At 31.9% G+C, this 12,189-nt stretch overlaps 1 long non-coding RNA gene across 1 annotated transcript; it reads left to right on the top strand.

Annotated features, from left to right (window-relative positions):
* The first annotated feature begins 460 nt into the window (after window positions 1–460).
* On the top strand, window positions 461–11,912 carry LOC143248844 (uncharacterized). Its single transcript, XR_013027217.1, has 4 exons — window positions 461–617; window positions 3,747–3,984; window positions 9,313–9,469; window positions 9,952–11,912. It is a non-coding gene; the product is annotated as an uncharacterized LOC143248844 (long non-coding RNA).
* The last annotated feature ends 277 nt before the right edge of the window (window positions 11,913–12,189 follow it).

The raw sequence follows: 12,189 nt of genomic DNA on the forward strand, positions 1-12,189 counted from the left end.
AAAATCGATAAATATACAACATTCATACATATATTCAGTAAAATAAAATTAAAGCCGGATAGTAAGATAGTAAATGAAAATATGAATGCTATGACAGGGTCTTTAACGCTAAGCGTTTCGACGACAAATCTAATTGGATTTGAGAAATCCTGAAACATAATTAGCGGCACCCACGCCCAAACTTGTAAGATATTTTTGGAATAAAGACCAAAATCAGTGAAATTGATGAACTGATAACGTAAGGTAAGGAAATCATAGAGTAGTTTGTATGTTACTCATAATTACGACTAATTATTCACAATTGTACTTTTTATCGGAAACATTTTAGCAATTGTTCACGAAGAAACTATTGCATAATATATATAAATTTAAAATATCATTATATGTTCTTCTTAAAGGTTGCCTATACTGGGAAGACATGAATAATTTATTTTGTTTTTCAATTTTTTACAAAGATACAATTGTTGATTTACTCTTTTAGCAATCAATAGTAAACATCACGTTATAACGCCCCCACGGGTAAAAGGGCGAGCATTTTAGTGTCCGAGGATTCGAACATGAGGCCCTAGGATTATGAGTCGAGTGCCTTAACCATTTGTCCATGCTGGGCTTGTTAGGTAAGTGGAACTGCTTAACCTAAAGAGTGCTGTTATATTATATTTACCAGACAGTGAAAAAGGAGTAAACATTTTTACAATAAATAAAATAATTTTCCATACCCTCAACCAATTCTCCTAAAATTATTCGTTTTTCTATTCTGACCGTTTCGACAGCAATACCATAACAGCACAGCCTCAGAGACAATGGTCAACATACAGTTTCCTTTTTACCATTTTTTACTCCCTTTCTTCGCTCTTAATGCTTCTGCTTTCACTTCTCAGTATTTGCCATTTTTCATTTTTTTCTGACTCACAAGTTTTCCCAAATTTCTAAGGTCTAAAAATTATTTCCATACCTTTTGCACACTCATTGGGAAGAATTCTGCTCCTGATAGTGAACCTAAAGGATTTTGTTATTTATTGTAAATTGTCTCTATTTTCTGCGCCTTTGTGGTGTTAATACAATATTTCTAGTTTAGTATGTAATTTACCTATTTTGTATTCATGTGAATTAAAACGTTTCAAGTTAACCATTGACACAGCGGTATGCCTGCAGAATCAATACTCAAGAAACCTGGTTTTGAAACGTATAGTTGGCATTTACAGCTAGATGGGTAGTTATGTGCTTAACAACAAACAAACAAAAGTTTGAGTTTTGTTACCATCTTGTTCGTGCGTAAGCCAAATGTTAACCCGTCTTTACTTGCTTCTACTCCATCTATACTTACTCTATTTTTAACGCTTTGAGAAGCCCTTAATAGACTGAACGGTGCTACTTGTTTTCCCCCAAAACTTTCCATGGTTTACTTTCAACATTCAATGCTTCCTTCTACATGTAGGTGTAAATTATGGTATAAGTTTAAGCACTAACTACACTTTCCTTCCATCTTTGATTGATTAAAGTTGTTTTGTTAACAATAGAGACTGACAGCATAACTTTTTAATGTCTTTTGTTGTTCTTGTTTTCTTCAGATTTTGAACTTCTTTTTATTTTGAAAATTATCTTCATTCACATAGAAAACTCACCCTAACTTATATTTCATCATGTAAATTTGGTAAGATGGTACTGTGGTCCAATACATCCAGACACCTTTATCAATTTTTTAGGCCTTTTTAAGGATTTTAAGGGATCCAAGATCAAACAACTCAAAAATGTATATTTTGGGCTCGTTTGTGGTCATATTTACAGCACTATAAATAAAAATTTGCAAAAATATAAATTTTGGTGTGCCAAATTCATTGATATAGATAAAAAAATTGGGTTTCCCATTTTGAGACTTTTTTAAGAGGTTAGGGCTCAAAAATAATATAAATGTGAAGTTTTTGTTCAGTTACTCGCAAGTATTTGGACAAGTTTTTGTGTGTGCGTGTTTTCCTATAGCAAAGCCACATCGGGACTATCTGCTGAGTTCAACAAGGGGGAATCGAACACTTGATTTCAGCGTTGTAAATTCGTAGACCTAGCGCTGTATCAGTGGGGAACTTTTGACAAGTTTTCCATGAGATCTAACACAATGATACTTTATTACAGGTGCCACATAGTTACAAACATAAATTGTGAACTTACCTGCTTTTATTAATTGTAGGAGTCAAAATACCACAAAGAACATAATTTTAGAGTTGTTTAACGATTTCGTATTTCGGCCATCGTAATTGAGATTTGGTACACATATAATTTTATTTCAAATCCTAAACAGAGGTATAGACGTTGCTGTGTTTTTCACGATTTTTCTGATGTTAAGATTGGCCAAGTTGGGTTTGCTCACAAAAGTTGACCTCCTTAAATTTAAATTTTTTCACATATGTAGTGTTCTCTCTTCACTTATTGTCCGTTGATAGTTATAACTTTAATGAGATAAAAGGAAGTTATTATCACCAAAAACTCTCCGTCAAGTGGTTTGGATGAAGTTTTTTGTGGGATGTACTAAAATCCAGAACTCCGACTGGATGCAGTACTAAAACTCTGTTCCTGAAGACGTTCAGAACGTTGATGAGATCAGCGTATAGAGAATATCACTTAAATCTGCCTACTCTGACAGCTTTAATAAACCTGGGGTTAAAAACTATTACTGTTTGTAGGCAATGAATTACCTACTCGCATTTCACATTGACTTTAATTGTAATTAAGCTTAAACTTAGTTTATATTGAATAGATAAGACTCAGGTTGTGCAAAAGAGGTAATTATTACAAAATATAGAACCTGACATGCAGAATTGGATGTAATTAAAACTATAAGCAGATATATAAGCATCCTTAACTTATTCTAGATACTCAGAGTAACAAATCTCAAGTAAGACACCAACCTGTTGAAATTAGTGTCAGGTATGTAAGAATTCTTCAGATTTCTCTCTCTAAACTAAACCCCTGCCACGTTAGTTTGCAGTTTTGTCTGCTAAGACTATTAAACTCAGATGTAAGAGAAAGACTAAACCATGAAGCAAGCCATGATAAAGTAAATGAAAAAAAAAATAAGAGGCTGAGAAAACTTTAATATAAAAAGTTGGTATAAAACTTACAAGCATAGGCTTAATTCAAATCAAATCAAATGCCACCCAATTCCTTAAGGAACATAGGGCCGCAGTCACTGCGGATTCTCTAAGAGGCAGGTTTGTTTTCAAATGAGCACAAACCCCAACCAGGAGGACAATTTCTCAGTCCATCGAGCGAAATCGAACCCCTGATTTTAGCGTTGTACATCCGGAGACATACCGCTGGACTAGCGGGCAGCATAGGTTTAATTGTAGTATTGTAATGCTATAAGTATAAGAAATAAAATCGATAACTTTAGAGTGCTGTTAGGAACATAAAATTTTGATATAAAGGGAATAACTGAAATGTGTTTAAATATAGATGATTTTGATGACAGAAATTTCTTTGAAGTACATGTTTACATATTTAATTGGAATAGAGTATTAAAAACTGGGAGGAGTGACTTTATATGTAAAATACGAGTTACATTTTGTTGGAGTTGAGAATATGAAAGATAAATAGACATTTGGGTTACCATTAGTGGATATAAAGGAAGAATGTTTTTAGTGGGAATTTGTTACAGACTACCAGATGTTGATGAAATTAATAAGAAACTTTACAGTGAGGATTTCAGCTGTTAATAAAAAAGTCGTAATTACGGTTGATTTTAATTTCAGGCATGTAGATTGGGAAACGCTAGAGTGAAACTGTGAAAGAAAGAAAGCACTTTGGAAAGAATTCAAGAAGGATTTCTTTACCATCTATTCAAGGAACCTACTAAAAACTGCTGTTTTTAGATTTATTGCTAACTTTAAATATATAAATGATCAAGAGGGCCGAAATTTTAGAACAGCTGGGAGAAAGTGATCATTGCTCTGTTAAGTGTAATGTTTTGCTGCATGTTGAGATAAGGAGGTAAGATAAAGTTTAGGTAATGAAGACTAGTGTGTATAGTTTTAGATCTGATTTTAAAATAAAGTATGGAAAACTTTTTTGTCTTGTTTCAAGATCTTAGAATAATTTTTTATTAGAGAACTTACATGCTGACATCTTTCTTCCTAAATGATTTGAACATTTACTAAATGCTGTAAAAGTTGTTTTTCAAGAAATGACTAATATCTGGAAAATACTTTTATCTGTTACCAACTTTGGTGGATTAGTGATAGTACCAAGTATCACCAAAATGAATAAATAAAAAAACAACTTATGAATATAGTTAACTCAGGTTTACTTCTGTATACTTTTTGTTTTGTTATCAAATTTATATCTTAGTGTACTTTACCTTTGTAATGAGGTAGCTCAGTTTAATTCTTTTCTCTTGGTAAAAGTAAAGGCAAAGCTAATTGCAAGATGAATCTATATTTAGTATAAAACCATACATAAAACAACAAAGATTATGAAGTTAAGAGTAAGATCTAAGTCCACAGTAGTGATACCTTCAAGATTAAGCTCTTCTGTTTTGCTTGTGTTTAATACTTTTTGGATGATTGTTAATTTTATTCCAATATTTTGATGTGATTATATCTATTAAACATTTCATTATCATTACTATGATCATATCGGCAAAATTGTTAGTGTCTAATGTACTTGTAGTGCCCAATGAGGAAGTGTTAGTTTACAGACTTCAAGCTCAAACTCTGTTGTTCAGTTCAATGCATTAGACACAGCAGAAGGCTTTTCTCTAAAACAATGTATTGAGCTAATTTTTTGCTGTGATTCTGTATGTATTAAACATTTTCTTAATATTACTGTAATAGTATCACCATCATTATGTTTGTCTAAATTTTACTTATAAAGTTCAGTGAATGTCTTTCCTTACAGAAAGTAAAAGCTGTTAAAACTTTATCATGAAAAGCTTAGTAGCTGTTAGCAAAAGTAATTTAAAAATGAAACCCCCTCTCCAGAATAATAACATTTTGTTAATTTGTTTTCAACAACACAAAATTTAGATACTCCACTGTGTGTTTATCCACATGTCTTAAGACTTGTGTTTGTTCTTTTTTTTTCAAAATGTCTTTTATAATTATGGTTTCAGTGGTTGAAAATCACTGAAGATATTTAAATTTCTGTTCACTTAACTTGTATTACTGCTTGAAAATAAAGATGTAATTTGAGTATTTTGGGTATTTGAATCCCAGTTCACCATAAAGGGTCCCAAGTAACTGAATCCTAGTTAATTCTTACCTTCACCACAATAGTTCTCAACATTTCATGTTTCATCCTATTAACTGAATCCAGTTTCTTAATTACTTTCACCGTAATGGATCTTGACATTTAACATTTCCTTGTATTAGCTGAATTCAATGTCCTAATTATCTTTACCATAATGGATCTCAACATTTAATGTTTTATATTTAGGACATAACTAATTGATGTAGTAAGGTCTAAAAATTAATGGATAACCATTTTGTTAATATTAAATAAAAATCAACATCACAATTATTCAAGACTTTACTAGTAAGTATTTATGTGTTATGATGTAAATAAGAGAGGTGTTATGATGTAAATAAGAGAAAGGGATTCTAGTATGTTTACTGATACAGTTAAAACAGAATACTGTTATTGTTTGGTACAGTTTTCACAGTACATGTAGAATTAGAAAATATAACTTCTTTTACGATGTAGACAAATTTATTTATTAACAGTTCATTTTTATTGAACTTTATATTCCATATAACTTTAGTTGCAACATTGTTAGTCCTAACTAATTCAAAATGCAGAGTCCTGCTTTTTAATTCTACTTAGCTATGGTTTAGATTATAATCCAACATAAAATGAAGCAATAGGCATCTTGTATGGATGTCATTACCCTGCAGGCTGGTTTTAAAATCATCTTAAACTGTTAAAAAATTATCATTTTTAAGATGTTATTATGGAAGACTTTAATTTTAGATGTATTGATTGAAGAATTTCGGTCTGACAGTGAGGGGGATGGGTTTTTGAAAAGTTATATACTTTTATATACCAGTTGATGCCAGAACCTACAAGTGAAGAAGCTAGATTTAATATTAGCATCTTATGTTAAAATGATAGATAGAAGTTGTGATTAGTGAGTTTTTAAGGACAAGCAACCATTGCACCATTAGGTTTGGAATTTTACTACTTGTAAAATTTAAAATGACTTTACTCTGCTTCTGAATTTCAGGAAAGCTAATTTTTTTATGGAATGAGACATGATCTGCCATCCATAAATTGGACTAAAAAGTTGGGATCTTGAACAGATGCAAGAATCATTTAGGGAAAAATTTATTTGCATACAGAGCATGCATATTCCCTACAGAAAAAAATAGGACAGTAAAACAGAATAAGCAATTATGGTTTAGTATAGGCTTAAGAAACCATATTAGGGATAAACACAATAAATTCAAACTTACTGTAAATAATAAGGACTTGTAGGATATCAAGAGAACTGGTTAAAGAGGGTTAGCTGAGAGATTAACATCAAACCATAAGGAATTCTTAGATGCAGAAGATAATGAGATCATAAACTTGTTAAATTGTATGTTCTTTTCAGTTTTTATAAAGGAAGATAAAAGTGTTATGTCTTAACCAGAGTATGTAATGTATAGGAAAAGTATTAAAGTAAGAGGTTTCATTTTTTGTTCTGAAATTGTAATAAAAGTTGGGAAACCTCAAAACTGATAATCAAATTCCTGGACCAGACAACTTTTATTCTGGAATTTTAAAGGAACTTAAATATTTTATTTTTGAATGACTACCGAATGTTTTTTATAGATCATTGAGTAGTGGAAGAATATTATAAGACTGGAAGTTGACTGATGTTATTTTAGTATTTAAATAAGGTGATGCACATTGTCCAAGCAGTTATAGTCCAGTCATTGTCCAAGCAGTTATAGTCCAGTTATTGGAAGGAGTTTGGAGATTGTGATTAAAGGTGCATTGCAGAATCACTTAAAGTAGTTTGGCATAATGTCAGAGCCAGTGTGGTGTCACTAAAGGAATATCTTGTTTAACAAACATTCTGACATTCTTTGAGGATGTTGCTGCAAGTTTTTGAAAGAAATACTGTCAGTATAGTTTACCTTGACTCTCAGAGAGCATATGATAAAGTGCATAACAAAAGACTTGTTATAAAAACTAACTGTATGGGTGTGGGGAAATGTTATTAAATTGGTTATAGAATTGGCTGGAGAGTAGTAAGAAATGGAGTTACATCTGACTAGATTACAGTTGTGAATGGTGTTCCTCAGGGCTCTGTGTTGGGTCCTTTGTTGTTTGTGATTTATGTTAATAATATTGAATCTGTAATGAATAACAAAGTTTTGAAATTTGCAGACAGCATTAAGATTTTTGAAGTGGCTAATTATATCAAAGATGCTGCATTGTAATGTAAATTAGCCTTTGATTTTTAATTATCCAAAATGTAAGGTGATGTTTGTAGGTTTTTAAATTCACATTGTTGTTACATTTTAAGTTGAAATACTTTAAGTACTGTAGTTGAAGGAGAAGATTTTTGGTGTTGTGGTAAAAAATCACTTAAATCATCTAAACAGTGTATTATAACTAGCAGTAAGATTAATAGGATTTTTAGTATACAGAAATAATTGGATACAAGACTGTAAATATTATTGTTTCACTGTATAAAACACATAAGGCCTCATTTAAAGTGCAATATACAGGTTTGGGCTTTCTTCCTCAAGAAGGACATTGAATTCTTGGAGAAGGTTTAGGGAAGAGCCACTCAGGTGATACCTGAGATGGTGGATTGCCCTGTGAGAATAGCCTGAGATCTCTAAATTTTGTTTGAAAAGATAAAGGGCAGTAGGGATTTAATTGAAGTGAATCTATTGACAGATTTTCTTGAAGCTGGAAAATTATTTATTGATTAGAATTAGGCAAGAAAAATAAAAGGTTAGTTGGGAACATGGTATTACTGAATAAGATAATGAATTTGTATGAAACAGTTAAGTGTAATTTTGATTATGTTGAATGAAACAGGACAAGTTTACAGTTACAAATTCATCGTGACATGCTAGAGTATTTGACCATTACACTTTAGTCATTATAAAGAGAATTATTCCTATTAACTACTGATACAATTATCTCATTTCTTGGTTTTACAATAACAACCATTCCTGTTTCCACTGGAAGTTCATTCTCCCATATAGTAATTACCACGTAGTACATAGCAATTTTCTAAGTTTAGACAGTGAAACTAGTAGACAACAACCTGATCTCACTTCCATATATCAGCATGAAGCCAATTCCCAATATGTGCTTATTCTTGATTTCAGTTACTCACATGTCATAAGGCATAGAAAAACTTTCTACTTTAAAGGTCACTTCCAGTTTCCCTTTTGCTAGAACTTTGTCCACTTGCTGTTTCTACCAATCCCCTTTTTTTTTTCATCTCTCAAAGAAACATCTCACCTTAATCTGGTATGAACATTTGTGAGTAGAATCAGTGTATTACAATGATTTTCATTAGTTATCTCATGGACAATTTTCTTGAAATAATGATTTTTTTCTTTGTAGTGTAAGAAGTATTTCTCTCTTAACTTCATCTCATAAATCCAGCTAATTTCTGTTTCTTTGATGTTTCGTTAGTTAATCCTTTCATATTATTGGGTTCTGTCTCTTTACCTTAACAACATTTTAAGTCCCTGCAGTTTATTTTTGGTATCTTTTGAGAGCATTCATTCCATACAGGTCCTAATCTGGAATTTTCAGCAATATGTATCTTTAAGTTGTATTTTAAACATCTCTTTTTGTTACTTATTTCATCTATTTGGTTTATACATCCATCTAATTAAGACTTTCAGTTCTTCTAGGAAGAGTTGATGTCTAAATACTGCAGGATCTCATGTTCCTCTTACTTTTATTTGATACGTTTATTAGTTCATCTGTGACTTTAATGGATTATGGTTTTATAGCCAACTGCTGAACTTTTTTTTAAGACATATATCTATTTTGCTTCAATCTGCTACTAACATCACCTACTGCTATGTTATCTATAAACTGCAATCAGTCATTTTATGAGGAGCATCCAGAAAGGATATTTAGATAATTATTTCTATATTTTCCACATGTTTGATTAAGGCCTCTTCTTTACTCTGTACTATATTCCAAAGCTTTGCCTTAGATACACTTTTCTTGTGCAATACTCTAAACTTGTTGTTATCCAATGTTGTCCAAATCTGGTCCTTTTAAGTGACCAGCATAATGGATGACTTGTCGTTCACTATTCCACATGTACATTTTAGAAATTATTTCTGTGTTTAGTTCGACTCTTATGGTGCATTCCATCATTGTGCATTGGCTTTCTCTATTGACTGATACTGAACTGGCCAGCTAAATTTAGTATCGCTATGTTTGGAGTAGTCCAGAAGGGTCTTTCATTGAAGAGTTGCACAACAGTGGAGATAATAGGTGTAAACAAGTAAGTTTACCTATTTTATATATTATAGCAGAAGGCATTGCAGGCTGAAATTCCTGAGCCAATGTAGAAAGAGGTGTTGATTTAGTATTCACATTAATAATTCATACATTTTATTATGTTATTGGTGTTCTTTTTTACTTCATCAATTGCTTTACTTATCAACTTAGTCATTAGAACCTTCACATTCGTTTTCAGTCTTGTTGTTGTAATTTTTAATAATTTTATAATTCTTATTTGTCTTCAGTCAGATTTTTTCATTTAGTGACATAGTGTTAAGACTGAAGGCTATAAGCTAGTGTTATAAACACTAAAAACCGGTTTTGATACTCTGATACAAACAGCTTAGATAGTCTATTGTGTAGTTTTGTGCTTAACAACAATCAAACAAATGAATCAGCCAGATTTACTTGAATTATTCTTTTAAGTGGTAGATCTTTCTCTTTTTACTACTATCTTATTTACCTCTCACATTTTTCTTTCAGGTTTCTTTCTGCTTATTTTATGTCTCTTTTTATTTGCACCAAAATAATGTATTATTTCTGACATTGTTTTGTAATGCTCTTATTTTTTAAAATTAACTGATTAAAATAATTCAAAAAGCTGAGTCCATTTAAATTATAATGAAGTTGTTTATTTTTACCTACCATGTTTCTACAAATTTCAACACTTTTACACCATTGTAAAGTGTCGTAGGCCTACCTGACAAAAGACATTAATTAACCCAAAATAAATCAACTTATTTGTACAAAGTAACTCAATAAGCACGATAGTACGCAGATTTCAAAACACTTCACAAAGACATATTGCAAATTCGGTTATCTATCTGAGGAAACCTACGTTAAATATCTTTCAACTAATTCTACCATGAAACAACTCACTTTCTAACTCTCGACACTTCATTGAACATCGTATTTATAATGTTTGTTTGTTTTGAATTTTGCCCAAATTTACACAAGGGCTAGGGCCCGGGATGGCCATGTGGATTAAGGCGTTCAACTCATAATCCAAGGGTCGCGGGTTTGAATCCACGTCGCACCAAAAATGCTAGTCCTTTCAGCTATAGGGGCATTATAATGTGATGGTGAATTCTACTCTTGTGTTACTGGCTTTGAACCAAGTAGTCTTTGAATATTTTTCATAACTCATTTCTGCTAATACAATTTAATGTTTTTGTTTTAATCTATGAAAACATTATTCAATTCCAGTTGGATTTCAGTGTGTTGCCTTCAAGTTAACATTACATCACTGAAAATTGTATTTTAGACAATATTCTGGAAACTCTTATATGTATCTTACCCACATGTCTAAGGAGAGAAATTCGGAATAAGTGCTGCAAATTTTCTTATTGTATCTTTTTTTTCAAACTGGCTCTTTAACAGCCATCTGGAACTTTCCCTCTTTCCATGATTTATTAAATATTCCTGTCAACCACTTGACTACTTATTGCTTCTGATTTTATTTCCTTGATTCCACAGTTTTGTTCTTGATTGCTTATTTCACTTCTTACTTTAGTATTGAAGGCTTATTGTGCTTTTCATTCATGAAAATGGACAGAGTATATGTCTTCTCTGTCCTTGTTGAGGTAAAGAGTTCTTGCAAGTATTGTTTTCAACTCGCTTTGGTTTTGGTTTCATCATACAGTAGTTTACCCTTTCTGTCATTGGGTGACAACTTTGTGTTAAATCTCTCATCCTTCAAGTGTATGGCTTTAACATGCTCGTTAAATACCCTGAAAGAGTCCTTACATAAGTTACTCAAACGTTCACTACACTTCATCCAGGATTCTGCCTTAGACTTCTTCACTGTTCTTTTACTGTTTCTTCTTGCTATTTTATACCTTACATGATACACCACCTTCTTTCATTTTAACAGATTTCTTTTTTTTCTTTTCCTAGTTCTGCTTCTTTGACTTTTCCACTATGCTCTTCTTGCCACGTCCAGATTTTTTTTCATGCAAAATAATTTTGTTTTGTTAACACCTTGATAGCAGGACGATGGTTAGAGTTTGTATTTACATAAGGTATGGCTGTCGAGTCTCTAACTTGTCTTCTCTGGACCACTGTTGTTAAAGTCTAATTTATCTGGGATGCTTGAGTAAAAATGTTCCATTTGTATCATTCGTATATCTGATCTGGATGATGTTGGTATGAAGTGTTAATGAAATGTAAGTCAAACAGTTCTAGTATGCGATATACATTGTACTTGTGAAGGGCTAGATATGTCTGCCATTAAAATCTCTCATAGCATAATAATGTCATCAATGTTCTTACCTTGTTGACAGTACCTAAGAGTTTTGGAAAAACTCAACTTTTCCATCTTCTGTATAGCTGTCATTGCATAGTGCGCACACTTGAAATGATAGTTGTTAATCACTTTTAGTCTCATCAGTGTGATCCTTTCTTTGGCATATATATCTGATGGGCAACATAATGACGTCAGCAGCAACGAACATTTGACTGGTGTGTGTATGGTAGTAAACATTTAATTCATAAAATGTTTTGTAATATACGTATTTAGTCATTAGGAAGCTATATTGATCAAGTTATATCACTGTTGACGCGCGTGTCCGATGTTCATTCTTGCAACCGTCATTCTGTTAACCATGAAACTTCGCTTCCCGTACAATGAATCTCTTGCTGTATATTCGATTTCCGTAATCAGTCAGTTTGTAGATGGCTATTATGGAGTAACAACAATGTATAGCTTTTTATCAAAAATCA

The sequence above is a fragment of the Tachypleus tridentatus genome, chromosome 4 (assembly GCF_004210375.1).
Source record: "Tachypleus tridentatus isolate NWPU-2018 chromosome 4, ASM421037v1, whole genome shotgun sequence".
Classification (NCBI taxonomy): Eukaryota; Metazoa; Arthropoda; class Merostomata; order Xiphosura; family Limulidae; genus Tachypleus; species Tachypleus tridentatus.